This window comes from Gavia stellata, chromosome 23 (genome assembly GCF_030936135.1).
Source record: "Gavia stellata isolate bGavSte3 chromosome 23, bGavSte3.hap2, whole genome shotgun sequence".
Taxonomy (NCBI): Eukaryota; Metazoa; Chordata; class Aves; order Gaviiformes; family Gaviidae; genus Gavia; species Gavia stellata.
Window position 1 is genome coordinate 9,265,755 of NC_082616.1, and position 14,053 is coordinate 9,279,807.

Here is a 14,053-nt window from a genome sequence, read left to right on the forward strand (position 1 = left end):
TGATGCTCGGGGGCTCATTGTGCCTGGGTTGGGAGGAGGAAAAGCGAGGGAGGGGAATTTCCTTCACACCCCCCCTCGGAAAGTTGGCACTTAATATTTGCTTTGTGGGAAGAAGAGGACAAAGTCTATTTCTTAGCGTGTGTATCTGTTCACACACCTGATTTCTTCAGTTTGTAGCTTGAAAAAAAGTCCGGTTGGTTGATTATCTAAATACATTTCGCCTTTAATTCCTTCACTGTTTAAATTCGCAGCTTAACCTTCTAAAATGCAGCAGCGGGCCCCTAAACGAGCTGACAATCGATCCCAAAACAACAATGCGTGAGAAAGAGATGCTCTTGGGCAAATCAGTCTGGACTCTGACTAATACAATATGTTGGGTATCTGGCTCTTATTTCCTGTGTAAACTCAGAAATGCTCATCACAAGAAACAAAGGACAAGGGGAAAATAGTTAAGTACACCTAGAGCTGCATCCAAACAAAAGAAGAAAAAGCCTAAACAAACCCAAGGTTTTCTATTTCTCCCTGAGCCAAGTAATCCCTTTGATTACATCTAATACCTGCCAAAACCCAGATGGTATGCCCACCCATCTCACAGTGTGATAATGCCACGTTGTGAAATCTACCCATTAATATTAATTGTCAGCTAGAGAATCTGTCTGAACTACCAAAGCTCGAGGTTGCCTTGAGAAAGCAGGGCATGATTTAGCAGGGATTTTAAGATAATTCTTATTCTTTCATTCTCTATCTTGCATATGTAGAATGTTAAACAAGAGTCCTAGAATGCGATTCCAATTTCTGCCTCTCGCAAATCTGGTCCTAAACCGCTGTGTGCTTGGGGTCTCTACCTGCTGACCAAAATATTACCTTAAATTGCTGTGGCTGTGCGGGCTCCTGTAGGTACACCGTAGTGTACCGACTGATTTCCCGACTCCGTGTTCAAGGCAGATGTGCCTGCCATGCACGTGTGACTTCTCTTCTTTCTTTCCATCGCTTCCTAAATACCCTCTCAATAACGGACTTGGTAATCCTTGAGAATTAGTAGAAAAGTCTTTTGGAAACTATTTTTTTCAATGTATTATACATATTGCGAACTCAGTGGTTGAAGACAGTGGGAAAGGAGAGAGAAAAGCAGTGTAGAAAAAAGTGATAGTGTAGCAGTGGAGCTGCCCTCCTCAAATTTTGAGGAACTACAGCTGGGGTTGAGACAAAAAGGTCCCTGTGTCCCCTGAAAAGAGAGAGAGAAGTGCAAGTGAGAGGAGGTAGAATGCGTATGTATCGCCATAGGTCATGTTAGCTCTTGCCGGCTCATTTCAAGCCCTGTTTTTGGAATAATAGTAGTTATTTGTTATAATGCCTGGCCCTTGTCATTCATTTGTAGGCCTCCAAAACTCTTTTAGACTGTGGCTCTGCTGACATGCAACAAAAGTAACTGTAGGGTCCTGCTGTGGCCCAGACACAACCCCACAGAGGCAGGGTCTGGTCTCGGCCAGCACTTAAACTGTCCAGGAAAGCAGTGATAAATTTTGATGTATGCTGTTCTCAAAATGGCAGCAGCTCATGGCCTATCACTACATAGCATCGATTCTACCTGGATGAGGGACGAGCTTTGAAGGTTGGACCTGAAGACATAAACATTTGTTTCAACCCCTAGTCAAGCTGCTTTGTTACCAATCTCTAGCACAGATGCTATACATACTAGTGGCTCAATCTAAGGTGGTACTTCTAGGATAGAGTAAAAAACCTATGCAAACAAGACTGTGGCAAAGCTACGGAGGCCTAGAAATTCAGGTTCCAAAGTCTGCTATTCCGTCCTTCCCTCATTCCTTTGCATCTGGCTATTCTGCAGCAATTTAGGTAATAAGGCTCTTTGAAATGGGAACACTCAGACATATAAATATATGAATACGTAAAGCAGATTTGTATTATCAGAGGTTCATATCAGTATCGGTGCGCACGAGGATGTGTTTCTTTCTTTGTTGTTTTTTTTCCCACCAAAAACCTTTGTGGCTGATTTGTCTCCTCGGAGTGGGACGTGGGTCTCTCAGGACTCTACCAGAAGAGCTTTTTGGCCATTTTTTGCTAGTCGTAGCTCCTTGGAAAGGTACAAACTGCACTTACCCAACACCACCCAGGAGACATGCTGGCATGGGCTTCACAGAATGCCTGAAAATCTGTATTGCTTTCCCAAGAAGCTGCCACCACCCCCTCCACCAGCTCCTACGTCAAGAACAGCCAGCCTGGGCCTGCTCTGCGTTACTTTCGCATCCTCTCTCTGGTATCAGCTGAGTGACACCAGGAAGAAAGATGCGAAATAAAAAGTGGAACAAAGGACCCCTTTCCTGCCACCGCTGAAGCTGATGGCAGGAGTCCTGCTGACTTCAGCAACGCTAACGTTGTCAAGAATAGGTCTCTACTAAATTCACTGTTGTGCCTGCAGCTCGTGTAGACTTATCTTGACTTAGAACGTGTGTGCACATGCACGGTGAGGGGAAATGTACAGTTTTTGGCAATTGAAAGTTTAATCAAAAGGCCACTTTTCCCGTCTGTTATTTTTGGGCCCAGCCTCCCCAGGGTCAGCTTGATGACATTTCATGCTGCTTCTAATCAATTTTATACCAGGAAGCAGTGTGAAAGCTGACTACCAGAGAGCTGGAGTGGCATGGAGCTCAGCACTGGGAACAGAGCTGGAAAAATATGTTGGGGATTTTGGGGCATAAACAAATGTTTCCTAATCTGGACTGCAACTCTGTCAGGCATGTACCGACAAGCAAATGTCGATTGGAGCTGAAAACCAGCAGGTTCTACTACAGCGTAACCTGTAAATCCACATCTTGACAGGCGTGTTGTGGTACGCAGAGCTATAGCCTCCGTCAAATAAGGTAACGCAGGAATCAGATCATGGAATCAAATAGTGTGATTATCACTGCTTTTTAGCTTTGTATAGCCAAAGGAAGTAGGTAGTAGTTTGTACTCATTTCCTATGTGACTGCTTAGATCAGACTTGATTTTTTTGGAGCTTGTAGCCCTGGAGGATTAAATGATTTTGAAGATACGGACCTTTTTTCCCCAGCCTGTTTCTCCCCCGTGTACTTTCCATCCCGTGATTGTCTCTTCCAGGGCTGGGCAAACACAGATAGGTAGGTACTTGCTCCTGGAGGCTCTGTTCCTCGCTCTGCACACCTTATAGAGAACCACATGTAAGAAGAGGAAGAACTAAAAGTAGTGGGGTCAGAGCTGGAGCAAGGCTTCTCAGCAGGGCTGGCGAGACTGAATTTTGCTGCCTCAGCCATGAGATCTTGGGACTAGGCTTGGTGACCTTGGAGCTGTCAGAGGTTAGAAGGTGGGGAAAGACTGCTGCTGTCAGAAGGCAGCTGCTTTTTCAACCTGGGCTGCAGCAACCACCCCAAGCACTTGTTCTGTGGCAGCAACAGCAGCAGTAACCCTGGCTTCGGGGGACTTGGCAGACCCTAACTGGTTGCTGTTGTAGTCAGCTGCTGGTCCTGTCCCTTGAAATACAGGAATCTGTATTTCTCTGGAAGACCCTTAAAATATCAGGAAGAATCTGCAGGAAATACGGTGAGGCTTGGTGCTCACACTCTGCAGTGTGCTTTTGGCAACGAGAAACTTCCCTTTATGGGGATTTGCAGGCAGAAACTGCGGACAGCACAGCTCCATGGGCTGCACTGATCTCTGCCTTTCAGGCAGATTATCCCTACACAGTTCTCAGTAGAACCTGTAGGCTTCTAAGCTAAAGAAGCCCCATTAAAATAACAACATACAGTTTCTATCGCAGGCAGTTGTGACTCTTCCTATGGCCAGGGCTGGTGCTTTTGACCAACAGTTGTTACTTTCTGAGGATGGGTTTTCCTCAGCACAGGCAAAACTATTAGGGATGCCTACTGCCTGTATCGGCAGCGAGGGATCTGCAGGATGCTGAGCGGCTGATTTGAGCCCAAAGCTCGTTTCTGGGGTAAGGAATGAGCTTCTTGAAGAGTTAATAGGGGCCAGTTTGGGATGGAGCTCACCACTTGCATCTATTTTGAAAATAAAGAGTTTAATCTGACAGGTAAATAAAATATTCATTTTTATTTTAACATACAAATGCTACTTTTAACAGTGTATCTGAGGAGTGTTATCATTGTAGCCCACCCTGGAGGGCAGCTCTTTAGTGATGCAAATAGCGGAGTTCTGATGGTTTGGGCTTTTCTCAGTTTAAGGAATTACTGATCTGTCTGCACCTCTGGCAGAGCAAAGCTGGGAGAAAGCATCGTGTTCCAGCATTTCAGCTGCTTCAGTGCCAAGTATTAGACCAAACTTAACCTTCATCAGCAGTTTAATCTAATGGTGTGGTTCTGTAGCTGATTTAAATCAGTACTGCGCTGGTTTGCTCTCTTCTCCGCCCTGCAGCTGTGTGGTCTTCTTGTGTGCTGCTTCTGGTGCTCACCTCTCCCTTTGCTTGCTCGATACGGCTTGCTAAACCAGCAGAAAACCGTCTCAGCAAAAGGTAGCAAGTATTTTTTTTGTTGTTGTTGTTGGCTTAGAGAGCTGAATGAGGTCAGCAGGGTGGCAGTGCCAAACCTGGGGTGGAAGTATCTCTTGTGTGGACAGGTGTGATTCCACAAGATGGGTGAGCCACCCTGATAGCTCACCGCTGCCGGGAAGAGTGTTCCCAGAAGCGGTGTGGTGCCGCCCCTGTGGGTGCTGGACTTTGGCCGGCCTGTGGAGTCACAGCTTTCCATATGGAGATTCCCAGAGGATTCCCTGTCTGGGCCTCGGTGGCTTGCCCAGGGATTAAAAGACAGACGGTGGCAGAGCCAAAATCCCGAACTAGCTGCAAAGGAAAAAAAACCTCATTCCTTCCTGTAGTTTAAATCAAAGTTTTATTTCGATTAACAGAAGCCAAAAAAGAACTCAACGCACCTTAGAATAAAGGGACTTGGAAAGCAACATCCTGGACTAAGATCTTTTTCCCCGAGCACCTTTTTGTTCGGGCTAAGGTACAACAGTAAACGACAAAACACAGACTTTTCGTCGGTGGGAAGGGATGCAGTTCCCCTGGACTTCCACTGGGCTCCTCTGCTGTTACAGTCAACAGAAGTGCCAATTAAACGCTTCCTACTCTGAACCGAGCGAGTTTCCAGTTGAGATCCCAGCCTGTGGACTCGGTATTGTTTCTGCCCAGAGGTCTGTATTACCAAAACTGACAGGTGTCACGGGGGTTACTCTGTTCTTAGTACTGTTCTGAATTCTAAAAATCCTGAAATATTGAAAATATCTGAGAAGAAAAGGTGTTTCTAAGATATGGGAAATCCTGTTACGTGGCACCGTTCTGTTTTCCGGGCTGTCCAGATGATGGGTTATGGATGATATTGAAGCTCAGAATCATACAATGACTATTGTGTTAGACTTACACAATGGCTACAGTGCCCTCCGGTTGAAGCAGGTTTCTTTTCCCATTCATGTTTATTTTACGCCTAAGTGAAACAAGACCTTAGTTTTATATATTCTCTCTATATAAATATTGCTCTCTTTTTTCCAAGCGTTCATGAAAAATGTGACAAGACGTCCACCAAGGTCACAAATGTAAGCATAAATAGCTGCAATTTAACATCAGTAGTTAGCAAACAAGATACCCTCGAGGTAAGGAGGCTGATAAAAAGAGGGCAGTGATGTATTAAAGATGCATTATTTGGGGGTCTATGGATGTAATTTAGGCTTCACAACAAGGTCAGACTGATTTAATTCTCTCTGCAAAGGTCAGTCTGAGGCCTGGCTGTACTAACCTCTGTGCTCTCCATCTGTCTGCACTCCAAGCCAGACACTTTCAATAGGTGATTGTGTGTTCGTGGCTGGATACAAACACATTGAAATTACCTCCAGGTCTAGGCCTCGAAAGTGTTTACTTGGAGCCACCGCTGACCCTGGAGTAGCTGGTACCTACAGAACTTTACACTTGGCTGCTGCTTTGAAGTGTTGCAAAGATCATCTGATATTTGCGATTTCCTAATGTTGCAAGTGCTGATGAGTTTTCACTTCCATAAATGTGCCATTGTAGTGTCATAAACTCTTTACGCAGGTTTATTCTATGACCCTTGAAACATGGTTTTTTTTTTTTTTTTTAGCACTGGCAAAAATATAATAAAGTAAAGGAAAAAAAAAACCAACCCACCCTTACGGTATTTGCCTTCTCCAAAATGAGGAAAAATGAAGAAACCGGTGTTTGTGGACATCTTTATTTGATAGTCCAGGTCTTTTAAAAATCTTCCTCTATAAGCAGGGAATTCTTTAAAAATAATTGACAGGACAAAATAAATATGCAATGTGCTGGTATCTGTTAGTCATTTTCTTGCTGCTTTTTTCACTTCATGCTAAACATTTCTGAATTCTCTTTTCATTTTAAGTAGGAAACGGGTCTATTAATCCAAATGCAACAACTAGAGAAAATGAGGCCAGTGAATGCTTTGAGCTTTCAATAAATATTTAGCTCACTGAAATAGCCACACACTAAATAGCACCTGCTTTCATGAAAAAAAGACCTGTAAGTTTAGTGGAAGATACACTTCTTTTTCAAATTGAGTCCTATTTTTTACCTGTGTGATTTGGACTAGAAGGCTATGAATTGATAATGCTTTCATTTTAGGTAGAGGGTATTATTATTAATGGTGAAATCGTATAAAATGGTGTGAAATAATTGAATGTACTGTACTAAAACAACCAACCAAAAAAGACTCCTCAGAGTGCTCTTTCTCTCTGAGGTACTGTAAGTCTTCCTTAGGTACAATGCTTATATACACCTGGTTTCAGTAATTATTTTACATGCATACAGTAAACAGACAGTTTCAAAAGTAAAAGGGGGATCTGTTTTTGAACCTACAATATCCAGGTCAAGGAATTGAGAGCTTAGGAGGCAACTCTCCACAGAGTATCTCGTCCTGTGTTGTCTTGAGCCTGCTCGCTGTGAAGTCACCTAAAAAGAGAGAACTGCAAGAACAATAACAGAGATCATAACCAAGTAATTTTAAGTCAGATTTTCAGATGTCTGCCTCTATTCCTCGGTTTAAATAACACCCCTGGTAAACAAATTCTGATCTTAAATGAGACAGACTTTTTTTTTCCAGGTATCTTATGAAATCAGCTCTTGTTCTTGTGCATGATGTGTGCTGATGAATCAGAGATAGTATTTGGCTCTTGAGGCTGTTTCAGTCACCCTGCTTTTTTAAATTAGGTTGAAGGCAGGCAGAGAATCTGTGCAGAGATCACAAAGATTTAGGAAAGTGGTACAGCGTAGAACCCTATTTCATTAGAATATCTGATGCCTGACCCCACACCCCCATGCACACGTGTGTGAGTGCACGCACACGCCCATGTACACACTTCCATTTACTTTCTAAGAGATGGTGCTGGTCGCCAGCTCACCTTTTCACTCGGTTCAAGGGTTGCTGGAACACCTCTTCTTTTGGGAAGCGTGCTGGTGTGCTTGGATTAGCCACGGGGAATCGCTGGGGAGTGACACAGAGGTCACCCCTCTGTGAGATGAACACAGAGCCTCCACGGGGTCTTGTCTCCTGTCAGCCGAAGGAGCTGGTATGTGAACTTGGGTTCTTTCCACTAGTGGGTATGTTTAGAGAAATTATTAGTGGTATTGTTGTCTGAAAACAGGCGTATTGAGGTATTCATTACACCAACTGTTTGCTTTAAAATACTTTGCGGGCGAGCCTTTATTGCTCAGGAACGGTGCCAGATGGACAGTCCTGAGGAACAAAGTCCTCATGCTATCTACAGAACAGGTATGGCACAAGCAGTGGCACATGAAGTTCTCCTCCTCCAGCTCCCTCTGCCACCAGCCTGATCTCAGGAAGGACAAGCTCGGGAGGAAGAGGGCACCCCAGAATCTGTGCCTCTTCAAAGAAACCAGCGGTCAAGGCCACCTGCTGAGGCGGTGGATTTGGAGGCATCATCTCTGCCACACCTCCATGGGGCTTTTCCCAGAGGCTATTTGGGGTCAGGCTCTTGGCAACTTCTTAAAGCACCCGCTTTCCTAGAAGTGGAGGCAATTTTTGGAGCAGTTGCTGTCTGCTGCATGAATCCTCACCAAAGAGACTTTACAAATGTTTCTGAGTCCAGCACCTAGAGCTGTAATAGACCTTTTTGAATCGGTTCTATCCCTTCGATTAGGGGAGGGGCGAGGTTTCCAACTGCCATTGAGCCCTGGTGAGGAGCTGGCAATGTCCATCCTTGTGTCAATACTGCAGCCATTCAGGCAGAACAAAATACCTGTTGTGCGTGGCTCCTTAATGACAGTCCCTGTGCTTTGTTTGCATCTCGCTTAGAGTGGCGTACTGCTTATCAGATGTCTATTGTGGACTCCTTTGTAACACAGTGGCACTGTCGTACACGCTTTGCATCCCAAAGTCTGGCTGGCTTCTTGCTTTCCTGAAAAAGCAAGCTCAGGACAGGCTGAAAAAGCCACGAGTTCTGTCAGCTCTCAGGAGATGTGCTCGTCTACCTCCCTGACACCATTTTCCAGAAAGCCTTAGTAGGGTCTCGGCCTTAGCCACCACTAGCAGAAAGCACGGCTTCTTGGAAGCTGAAATGCTTTCCTGCTGTAGCAAAACAGCCCCTCTGGACCTCCCGCAAGTGTCCCAAGGGATGTGGGGGCCGTGTGGTGAGGACGGCATTGGAGGCACTGAGCGCCAGCATTCTGGGAGTTAGACTGCACCAGGATTTGCTATGTGCTATCGAACAAGGCTGTCGCGTATCTGTGACAAACTCGGATAGCTTAAGTAAATTGGTCAGATACTCAAGTTATTTCCTTACAAAAGCTCTGAAGTCCCTGGTTTTATGCTGTGGATCCACGGCCTGGAATTGATTCTGTCATTTCCACGATACAGGAACACCCACGCAAGCTGCTAAAACCAACAAAACTCTCTTTGTTCCTACCTTTACCTAGTTAAAAATAAATAAACAACTAGATAGGAGATAAGCGATTTCCCACCTGTGATATAAAATAAAGCTGCCTTTCCCCGGTCTAACTCAGCCTGGAGTTACTTTGATAGCCAAGAATAAGCCTCTTAAATTAGAGGCTTCAGAATGGAAACACTGACAAACGCTTAATACAACAATCTTGGCAACTTCCACTGTCAGGTGGTGTTCTGCTGTGGCAACTTCTTCATCGGGGAAGGAGCGCTCAAAATACAGCACTGCTTCTCACACTTTGCTTATGTTCTGCACACTTGAAAAGGAAAACAAAAAAAATCTGGGAGGTTCATAAAAACATGTGTTTTTCTCGGTGTAGCAGGGAGTTCTGCTGTATGGATTGGCTCTACGCTCCGCTCTTAGGGGCCAGCAGAGTTAGTTTAAGGGTTCAGTCTTACCTCATCTCAAAGCTCACGTTTTGCTATTTGAAACAGAAAAATCTTATGCCACAAAAATGGGCAGCTACTTCGCAATCATGCGCTCATAGCATTTTTTCATGTGTGAGACATGACATGCTCTGTCAAGCTGCTGTATTCAAACTTCCCCTAATATATTCCATTTTTATTAGTGACAAAGGACAGGTGATTTGAATCTTAATACTACGGGGTGATCCGTATGTGAGAGGTAGAACACCTAGGCGTGTGCTATGATACAGCTATTGCAACGAGCTCGCACGCTTTGCATGTGAATCTCCAGGCGGTTTGCTGTGCCCAGCCCTACTAGGGGCATTGGTGGAAATTAAAGGAGTGCAGGCTACTTTTATGTCATTGTATTTTCCTTTTCTAATGTTAAGTTTTCGATTCCCCTCTTCCCTTACCGTATATTTATACTCCTGCCAATTCCCAAGGGAGCAGAAGAGCGGCTCCTTGTATTGTTACTATTTTTAAGCAGTGCTTTTGAGAAGTCAGTCTTTTGGGGAGGAGAAAGCATTAGGCAGATGAAGACAATTTCTGCATTGCAGAATTACTGCCTAGTGCTTGTCTTGTTGGACGGAACCGTAACAATTCACAGCTCCTCCCGTCCTCGTGCTCCTTGCGAAACTCACCCCAAGTCAAGATCTTCCAGTTCACGTCCTCCACAAGCCTGAACCTGGCCATTTGGTTTGAATGGCTCCCCACGCTCCAGAAACGCTCTCCTCTCCGACCCATCGCTGGTAGGAGCAGAGGGTTTGGGGCAGGTTAGCTGAGCTGCTGTTAGGCAAGAAATGGAATAAACAGGTTAAAAACCAGCCTGGGTTCCCAGGTGCATAAAGCTGAAGAACAGCAAAGAAATAACTCTAGCTAAGTAGGGAAAAAAAAAAAAAGGATGTTATTTTGCTCTTTCCATTGTAGTGTTTGTGTGGCGAGCCGAGTCTCGGGGAGCGGCAGCTGCTGGTACGGATGGTTTCCCCAAGCGCTCGCAGGGAGTCCTGCTCCTGGCACGCACCAGGGCAGGCTCTGCCCTGCCGTGGGGCCTCTCCCTGCGCACCCAGCTGGTGTTGGAGCCTGGCCCCCCGGCACTCGGGCGGTCACGGAGCTCTCAGGTGCTGCAGGAATGGGTTTTCGGCACTGGCAAGACTCGATACCAGAGGAAGCGGTCCCATTCTCTTCCTCGCTGACCTCCTTGGTTTTTCTCTGCAAAAAGGAGGCAGGGGCAGAGAGAGGACAAATTGCTCTTGCGATGGACACTAGTGGTGCAAAGTGCTACCTAAAAGCTGGCTAACATCAACTCTTCCCTCTTCCTCTCCCACACAGAGAACCAGAACAAGTTGCAGACGTTGCTTTACCCGTATTTTGATGTCTCGAGGCACGCACAAATCTCAGGCTAGCTCTCTGTCAGGGACCGTTTCCAGAGTATGCTGTGAGAGGCAGGATCAAACTTTTAATCCCTGAAATGAAAAAGGACATCTTGTTTAATAGGGGCAAAAAATACTTTGGGACATCTGCAGATAATGAAAAGAAACAGTGTTTAACGGTGTGGACGAAGTCCTGACCTGAAGCGTGATGAACTGTACAAACGCCTTTCATACACCTAGAAGTTTATAGCGTTCTGGAGCATTGTTTATGTTACTATAAAAAAGGTGAGAAAATATATTCAGTTACTTTCTGTTTCCCCCCATGGAGCAGATGGCAATTCATAGCTCAAATTGTTTTTTAAGCTATTTCACATTTTACTAATAAGTACAACATGCTTTTCGACAACAAACCGCGCTTAGGCACTTCTGCAGAGGTTACGTGATTGCTCAGGTAGCTCAGAAAGCCAAGAGTTTATGAATCCTGTTGCATTATAAGGGCGAATGTTTTCCGGTTACTTCTCACGTGGTGGAAAACACAAGCTAAAAGCTCTCCTACTTCTTGTTTCAAATTATTTCTAATTTTGGAGGCCACAAATAATACAGTGTACTTACTTTAACCGCCTAGATTTGAGATTGTTTCCACCAGCTATGTTCCTGGTAGAATAAACCACCCTTTTTAAGCAGCTGAATATCCTCTGTATTTTAAGTGTATAATAATAAACGTGTAGATGGCCATTGGGAAAAGCGAAGTAGTATTCAGCAGTTCTATTTTGGGAAGTTTTGGTGCTTCAGAATGAAAACTGTTAATACTGCACGTATGGGAAAATTCTCACCGACGCATCCGTGGTTTTCTCAAACCCCGTTAAATTATCTGAGTGCAGAAATAAGGAAGAGTGTTTTTTATTATTAATTGACACTCATTTTTAGCTGGCATGTGGTGGCAGGTCCTCCAAACAAACCCGAGACACAGATTAGAGCCGAAAGTTTTGGAAATGCTCTAAAGCTTGGTAGCATTGCGGAAAGGAAGTGTAATATTAAACTGACAAATTGAATATATCTATTTTTTCAATGTAATTCACAGTTTCTTCCTATTATTTTTTACTACCCGTGGAGATGAAGCAAAACAGATTCCTCAAAACAGAGAGAAATATATTTCCAGATACCTTTTCCCATTAAGTAATGTATCTCTCTTATACATATGTACTGTCAAATATCTATCCGTTCCTTTTCTACGCTGCGTCTACAGCCAGAAGCGTTGGCTATGCAAATATCGCAGAACCGACTCTTAACATATGTGCTGCGCGCCTAGCTATAGATACGCAGGGAACTCTACAGAGTAATGAAGAGCCTGCATACGTTGTCTTGCAATTACAATTTTACATCATCTTGTTGCATAATCTGAGGGCCGGTACGCGACGAGAAAACGTGGTTCTGTCAGAGTTCTTTGGAAGAGAAGTGAAATCGTTGCCGGTCGATGTAGGTGAGTGTCCCGCACTACCGCCCGCAGGGATGTTACAGCGGTAAAGCCCCCGCCGGCCGCCGCGGAGGCGTACCTCGCACCTCCGCAGCGCGCAGCACCACGCGGCGGCGTTACTTCTGCTCCAGCTCCGCGGGGGGGCGCGGAGCGCTGCCGTGGGCTGGGGGCGCCCGCAGCCGCGGGGCGGGCTCCCTGAGCACCGGAAAACGGGGGTCCGTCCCCCCCCGCAGGCAAAGCCGCGCCGCCGGGAGGCGGAGTTGGCGGGGGGCGGCGGCTCCTGCCAGGGGGCCGCGCCGCAGCGGCCCGGGCAGGCGGGGGGGGGGCGGGCGGCAGCGCGGGGAAGAGGAGGAGAGAATGAAGCAGAACCGGGCGGATGACGAAGTGGCGAGCGCTGATTTATTGCAGGAGCCTCTGCTCCTTCCCAGTAGCGAAACGCGCCCGAGCGGCCCCGGTACCCCCCCCCCCCGGCTGCCGAGCGGGGCGAGGAGCGGCCGGAGCCGCTGCCGAGGGGCGGCTGGGCTACGAACGCGGGGCTACACCCGCACCGGCATGGGAACAGCCCCGAGCGGGGCGGGGGGGAGCCGCCGTAAGGCAAATAACCCGAGCAGGCAGGGAAACAACCGAGTGAGTTGGAAATAAATAAAGAAAATGCAAAGTAAATCAGAGGAAATCGCCAGGCATTCATTCCCAATAAACAGCAAGCTTTATAATTTCCAGGTGTTGGGGAAAAGCCGTTGTCTTATAGTTTATAGATCCCTGCTGGGGGGAGGGAGGGAGGGGGAGAACCTTTGGAGGTGAATGAAATATCAAATCACGAGGCTCTATGTAGATTTATGATTGCATAAGAGGCTCAATCATTTCCATATATTGAAATGTGCTGTCCTTTCCGCGGCTGCCCAGCCCTCGGAGGGAGAGAGACGCTCGATTCCGCCTTGATCAATGCTGACTGTGAAGCAAGGAGGAGGAGAAGGGGGGGACCAGGCTGGCACCAGATGGAGCAGGGTCTAGGGAAAGGTCAAGGTTAGCTCAGGCTGCTATTGAATCGGTTGCAGCCTCACAGATAGATCTCTGCCTCGGAGGCACCCACTGGGGCTTCTCAGAATCAAATCTAATAGAAAAGGCAGTCACAGAATGAAATCGCTTCATCTGAATGCTAAAATTGTTATTAGGCTACATTAGAGAGATACCGGGCACGTGATTACCAAAAAAGGAAGCATGCCTAGCAGTTTGCGACTGAAATAAAAGCTGTGAATATGTTGATACCATCGGCAACGTGCAAGGATAATAGATAACAGGAGAGAGGGGCAGGGAGAGATGTGTGCGTGTAACGAGCAGATTAACATATTGATGTGTGTGTATCTATACAAAATTATTTGTATGTGCGTCTGCGTGGGGGTGTATTTGCACGTACGCAGATCGCGGCACTTGACTTCTTGCGAGTCCTGCGGCGGCCGTGGCCCTCAGCGCTCCGAGGACGCTTGTTAATTGATTCGGACGGCAGTTACGGACCAAGAAGTGGGAGCCAGCCTGGAGGAGAGGTTTGTTGGTGGGTCCTGGCAGGACTCTGCAGGCAGCCACCCTCGACTCGCCTTGCGGTGGTGTGCCGTCCCTTGGATTCTTGGCTTTAAGTCCTCGTGGAGGCACAGGGCTCAGGCATTGTTAAAGGCCTTTCTTTTTCTTTCTCGGCTCAGGCAAAACTCCGCGAGGAAATGTTATTAGGCGCGTACACGTGTGCACGCACACTGGACACAGGAGCGCGACACAAGCATGCACATACGTGTTTGGAGCAGTGATGCTGTCAGCTGGCTTTCAGAGCTCAAAGTGAG

The 14,053-nt window shown here is 46.4% G+C and overlaps 1 long non-coding RNA gene across 1 annotated transcript; it reads right to left on the minus strand.

Moving 5' to 3' along the window:
- Positions 1-6,668: 6,668 nt before the first annotated feature.
- LOC132319048 (uncharacterized) lies at positions 6,669-10,141 on the minus strand. The gene is made up of 3 exons (XR_009484434.1): positions 10,022-10,141; positions 7,417-7,608; positions 6,669-6,981 (listed from the first exon to the last, which is right to left on the minus strand). It is a non-coding gene; the product is annotated as an uncharacterized LOC132319048 (long non-coding RNA).
- Positions 10,142-14,053: the final 3,912 nt, after the last annotated feature.